The 6,795-nt window shown below is 36.4% G+C and overlaps 1 long non-coding RNA gene across 1 annotated transcript; it reads left to right on the top strand.

Moving 5' to 3' along the window:
• The first annotated feature begins 1,520 nt into the window (after window positions 1-1,520).
• On the top strand, window positions 1,521-5,480 carry LOC146369875 (uncharacterized). Its single transcript, XR_014797383.1, has 3 exons — window positions 1,521-1,732; window positions 2,888-3,023; window positions 4,314-5,480. It is a non-coding gene; the product is annotated as an uncharacterized LOC146369875 (long non-coding RNA).
• Window positions 5,481-6,795: the final 1,315 nt, after the last annotated feature.

The following is a 6,795-nucleotide window of genomic DNA, read 5'->3' as shown; positions in this document are numbered from 1 at the left end:
AGTCTTTTATTTTTTTAATCAAACTTGCTGTAGGTTTTAAAGCTTCTGATTTTCTGTTTAAGCTGTCAAAACGATTCATTTTGGAGAATAATCTTTTAAAGTTGTGGTTTCACTTGCTCAGAGTTTACCAGTGTTTCCTGATACAAGGCAAGCAGAGGCTTTCAGGGTTGTTTAGAACAGAGCTGATAGTCTTAGAAAGAAATCGGGGATTATGACAATTTAACGCAATGATCTGAGAGAAATATGTTTCTCACATTTTTCACTAAATTCTGATAAAATTTTCAACAGTCTTTAACATTTCAAAAGAAACCTGCAATTTGTCTTTCTTCCACTTTCGCTCTGCTCTCCTACACTGACGCCTGACTGCTCTGGTGGATTCATTTAACCAGCATCTGGTTTTTAATGGGCCCACAATGTTTGAGGTCTGAGTACAGGTTTCCTGCAACTGCAAAAGCAGCTCATATGGGGTGGGCCCAATAACTAATTTCAGGGTCGGTAAAGATTTTCTTTATAAAAGTAGAGGAGAGGAGAGCAGTGGCAGAAGAGTTAAACATACAGCAGTGGGTGGAGCGTGAGCTTTAAACTCATGCACAAGAGAAATGTCAACTGGCAGCCTGCACGGCCACTGATTTCTACAGTTATTGGACTGTAGAAATCAGTCCAATAACAAGGTGTGTAACATCTAGCAGGGTGACAGAAAACCCCAGGGTAACTTCTAAGGACCTCAACGTCTCTCTCACATTGCGTTTTTTAAACATGTTTCCATTTGTCACTTCAGTCTTTACTCTGAAATACAGGAAGAGAAATCATGGCTGGAACAATTTCTCATGAAACCAGGGGTGTGGTCGAACAGTCAGTTTTGGTGAGGAAGTTTCCTAACTGAGAGAAGTGACCCAGAAGTATCTGTGTAGCAGCCACAATGAATCACGATCATGAGCTTTATTAACTGATCAAAGTCTATTCTTTAATTTTCTGTATTATTCAGTTTGCATTGGTAATGTCCATTATTGTAATACTTTTTTAAGATGATCAAAACTTTATTATACTTTGGGTTAGCTGGAATAAGTGATGGATTAGAGAGTTACAGAGTTACAGTGGATCACTGTCCAGCAGGGAAACAAGATTTATTTAAATTTCTTGGCTATGAGTGAGATTTACTAAGTGGACAAATTAGGGTGATGATACTGTTCCAGAGTGATCTATCAATAGTGCACCAATTTACATTCATAAATCTTCTGACCAAACCTGCTGGGACTGTGTGAGGTCCTGAGGCTAAGAGTAAGGATTTATCCACAGGAGAGCTGCGTTCTTACAAACCATTTCACTGTGTAAACCTGAAATCTGTGGAACAGCTGAGCTGTATGATGTGTACAAGGACACAAAACATTATTTACCATCAGATCCCGAGCCCTCCATGTGAAAGAAACTGCTGATGTGCTACATCCATAAATAATAAATAAATTAGGAGCTAAAGCTAAAAGGACAGTTTATTTGTACACTGTAAAAAAAATCCGTAAAAATACAGTACAATCTACTGTATAAACGTGAAGGAATTTTCCGTATTAGTCATTTACAGGTATTTTTCTGTATTTCTCAACTACTGCAATGCATTGTGGGGAAAAGAACCCGAAAAGGAGGGAAAAGTAAGCGCAAGAGCAGCCATTAGGCTTCTTTCAGGCTTCATCTGGATTTTGGACTCTGAAGTTGGAGAAACTGCCTTCAAATTTCTGTGGTAAGTATTAAAACTCATGTTTTCTTTTATTAAAATAATGTTTTTCAAAAGACTTCGCATTTTTATTTAGAAAGAATTGTTAATTTAATTGTTAACTGGCTTCGGCTGTCTCCAGACAAGTCAGGAATATTTTGCTGACTCATTTTTTAAAATAACTGTTATTTAGGTTTAACATGACTTAAGCTTTCCATTTTAGTTAATGTTAAAATAATTTTTACTGTGATACCACCAGTTTTGCCCTTCAATGGCTGAACCAGTTTTCATAAATATTATAGTTAGCTGTCTGTATCTCTCTGGGTATTACACAGCTGTGACTGCTAACTAGCTAATTAGCAAAAGTCAGCGATGTGGATAACTGGGAAAAGTGAGAACTTCATGGTTCTAGAAATTATTCTAGGACTCTAATAAGTACTGTATCAATACCTGTGTTTTACAGTTGGCTCTACTGTACACTTTAAAGGGTTTCAGGCAAAGTTACACTAACCCTAGTTTAAGCCTCAGACCTTCCTGGCTGACGCTAGCAAATGCTAATGTTAGCCTCTGATTTGGGCTGCTAAAGTAAATACTTTTAGCTAGCTGACCAGCATAGGTTATTTCGGTGTTTAACAGACTGTAGTGGTAATATTATTGAAAGTATAGTTTCACCTCAGCACATTTACAATTATGTCTATTTTGTAGCACATAGAAATGTTTAGTTAATATTTACAGACAGACACATTTTCCCTGTAACTGTGTTGTTACTCCAACATTTGTTGAAAATGTAATTTATGAAATGCTGAGCAGCATTTCTAGTATGTGGAATATTTTTGTCACCCCACTGTGCTAATGTGATTAAATACTAATAATTATTACTAAAAAAAATCAATAATAAATCAATAATAACTATTTCTTGATTGAACTATAATGTAAGCGCAGTGCTGGTGTGCAGGGGCTTTATATGCCTTGTGGGGGATGCTGACATATTATAAACTGTTGTGACTATATCAAGCTTTTAGCCAAATATAAGCAGAGATATTTGTATCTTTATTAAAAATCCAGATCCTTACAGATTATTTGAGAAATGGATCAACAGCTATCACTACTTGAAGCACTCTAAGTCCTGCAGTGGGAAAATATCCCTTATTTCACCTTTGATCACACACTTTGGTTTTCCAGTGCAGAGCAATGGCCAAGAAAAGGAAAGACTTCCCCGAGTGGAAAAAAAAGATGAAGATACAAGCTGGTGATGATCCAGAGCAGCTGGTCTCAGGAAATGAAGAAAAACCCTGATCACCTTCTCTACAGAAACAAGGTGAGTTTAATGTTGTGGTTGATTTAGTTTTTCAAGGTATGTATGTTACTTTAATTATAAACTGCTTTTGTTGCAACAGAATGGTGTTATATGTATGCAACTCTACGTGAATTATAATCCTTTGTAGGGCTGTGTGATATGACCAAAATCTCACATCCCAATGTAAGACATATCTCTCCTGATAACGATATATATCACAAAATAGTGCATTTTCTGTAAATTCTGTGATTCTCGGGCAACTCAACTTATGTGAAGTGTTTCCAGCTGGGTGTCGTGTACCTGGAGTCGAGTGTTTTGACCGATGCGTGAAACTATACATTTTTAGACATGAGTTTAAACGGCCGCCATTTTCTTTCTGAGTATTTATTACACGGCGTGCTGCGAGGAAAGCCTGTTCTAACGTCTGAGTCTAAGGATTACTTTGAGCACCTGACAGCTCTTTTTTGCTTCTCATTCGTAAACTCTCTCCATACTCTTTCATGTGATTCTTGTGTAGGTGGTTAAAGAGGTTTGTCGTGTTTGAGTGGTGGTGGGGACCAGTTTGTGGCATAATTTGCATAGTACAGTTTTCTGGGGCGTGTCAGACTTTTCATAACCAAACCATGTCCATGCTACAGAGGTAGCCCCTCGTTTAACAATAAGGTCCTTGATTTCTTTTGACTGGTCCTTCTGTTTGGAGCTAGCTGGTTCTGCCTCATCCTTGCTGGCCATGCTGGTATTCTCTGTGCCTTCATCTGCGTGGTGACTGTAAGCGCCATTTATAGTCACTTCATGTTTTTATTTGAGGTCATTTGTTTGATGCATATTCTGAAATTTTATGTTTGAGAATAATGTATATAATTTCAGTTTATTTTGAAAAGTCTCAACAGAAACTTGAGCTTTATTGTGAAAGGTTTATGTGGAAAATAAACAAGCGGACGGTGGAGCCACACAATGGTTTTACCGTCATTGTTGGTAACGAAAGTACGCGTAAAAACAGTCACTTGTCCGTCCATAGTGTGGTTATTGTAAGTATAAGAGAAAGAGAGAACTTTAAGAAATAATATAGCAACTACAGTGACCATCAAAATCATGAAAAAAATATTGCCGTAAACAGTTTATTTTGCAACACCACAAAACAAACAATAGTGTATAATATGAAACGATAGACATTTTTATATCGTCATCTGATATATATCGTCATATCGCACAGCCCTAATCCTTTTTTTGTTTATGTTGTTTATGTTCTAGGTAAAAAAAAATTTTTTAAACTTTTTAAAAATGTCTTGTTGTTTCTCTTTTTTTCCTCAGAATAAATTGCGACTAGTCTCAATGGCTGACATGGAGGAGCAACACAGCGACACGTTAACCCCGACTGCTGCAGTTCCTGTATGAACTGAGCAACTCTGAAAATCCAAGGAAAAGCTGAGTGTATTTTATTTAAAGCTCAGATGGACTTTGATGTACTAACATGCAGGCTGCATTCAGGACTTTGTCACACTGGTATATGAAGAGTGGTAACAAGACTTTGTAGTAATTTGTCTTACTATTGTCTTATTTGTTGTGATTTAGGGTCTGTGCGCACAAGCAGAGGTTTTTGTTTGTAACCGTAACCTTGTTTTCAGAGCCTTGTCTAACATTTAATAGTCATGAAATATGTCAGACTTTTTCCTCTACTTAAACAGCTAAGAGCATTTGAACACCGTGGAGAAAAGGTGTGCATTAAGGATTTTGAACTATGATGTTTAAGTGTTGTCACTGCTGAGGATTCGTGGACACAGATCCTTATTCACTACGCTGCTGTTTACAGTTTAACTTTTCATCAGAACAAGCACTTCTAATTGTACTTTGCTCCTCACTGACAAAACAAGTCCAGTAAATACACTTTTATCTTTGAGTTTGGGACAGTAATCTGTCTTAATTTATTTTGTGTTGTAGTTATCATATGGGGAAAAGTCCTGTGGTTATCCATCCGTCCTGTTCGAATAAACCCAAAGTTCAGGAACATCTTCTTTAGATCTGTTCAGTTTTATTCATGTGGCACCACTTAAACAGTCAACAAATTTTGACTCAAGTATGTTATATTGTAAGGTAAAGACCCCAAAGAGTTAATCTCAGACAAATGTTCACACAAATGTGAATTACATTCACTTCATTAATGAAGTGAATGCAATTCAGTAATCAAAGGTGTTTGGCTATAACTGACTACATGTGTATACTGTATCATAAGTGGACAGACATGGATGTAAACCACACCTTAACCATTTGGCTGAGGCAAAACTACCACAAGGCAGTGATTCTAACTAAAAGGTACTCTGGATATTATTAAATGTGAACATATCGTTAAATATGACATTTTTTGTTTGTCAGGTGTCCTGTTTGAAGAAAACACTTGGTAGCCACTTGAATGAATGTAAATAAACACATTTACATGAGGGCAACCTGATTTCAAGGAAATAAAAATGCTCAAATTTGAAAGCTTGTGAGTTATTTTGTTCATGTATCAGCTGTTTAGTCGTTTTATGACAAGATGGATGCTGTCGTTATATTTTAGTATAGTGTTTGAGTTAAGGAGAATAAAAGAATATTTAACATTAATTGTACCAATGTTGTTGTGTACAAAGCACAAATTAATTTAAAAAGTTTTAATTTATGAATTTTTGAGTACATGGTGTACTAGGTTGTAATTGCATAGAAATGTACATTTAAGGATATAAAGAACTATATTTAATGAGTTACAGTGAAAAGAAGTGCTTGGAAATAGTAATATAAACAGAAATTTAAATTTTTCTATTAACGGAAAATATCAGTTAATGATACAGAAAATATACTGTGAATAAACGGAATTTTCCGTTTTATAGCTGAAGGAAATGTCCGTAAATAGTACAGAGAGTATGCTGTAAATCTACAGAATTTTCCGTTTTATCATTTACAGAAAAGTCCGTCAAACTTCCGTAAAAAAACAGAAAATGTACTGGCAGAAAATTACCAGGACATTTTCCGTTTTTCTACGGAATATTTTTTTACAGTGTACCATCTTCACGTGAACACATTCAAGAACATCACAGATGAACGAAACATTAAAAACTTCCACACTACATAAAGCAAGAAAAATTGTTTTTCTTTCAGGTGGTTTCAGAAAAAACAAAAACATCAAACACCTCCAAGACTCTCTTTGAAAGAACTAAAAACCTTTATTCTCATGGTCCAACTACGAGTGAACTCCCAGATGAAGCCTTGTGTGCTAAAACGTGTCAGAGTTTTAGAGGTTAAACATGAGTTTCCAAAACATTTTGCTAGAGAACAATGAACTATTTGACTGAGTTTCAACTATTTACAGACAAGCAAAACCAGGACAGAGAAAAAAGGACAAACTGACTCAGTAAAACGACAGAAAATAAGATCCCGTGTAAATCTGTATTATGTAGAAGTTCAGCCCAGTTCAGTTCAGCGCATTCTGCCTGAACTCTGGAGCCTGATCTCAAGCTTTTTGAATCTGGCGGCAATCCCACCTGTGACTCCCATCATACCTAAAGTGTTACACAGATGCACACGGATAAAAGAAAATAGCTTCAGCGAGAAAAAAGGAAAACACTTTAATTAATGGACACAACTTAAATGTCCTCTTTCACCTGTTCAGTATCCAGACTGCAGTGCAGCAGCGTAGACACCACCAGGAAGCAAATAGAGGTAGTTGTACTCTGGGGGATCAGTGGGACGTTTGAACATGTCCAACATCCTCTGAGTCACCAGCACCTGATGAGTGGGAGAGGAAATGAAGACAAAATAATCA

Source organism: Perissodus microlepis, chromosome 17, assembly GCF_051167445.1.
Source record: "Perissodus microlepis isolate ML-2025 ecotype Zambia chromosome 17, ASM5116744v1, whole genome shotgun sequence".
Taxonomy (NCBI): domain Eukaryota; kingdom Metazoa; phylum Chordata; class Actinopteri; order Cichliformes; family Cichlidae; genus Perissodus; species Perissodus microlepis.
The sequence above is the reverse complement of the archived record's forward strand: the minus strand, read 5'-3'. Positions and strand labels throughout refer to the sequence as shown.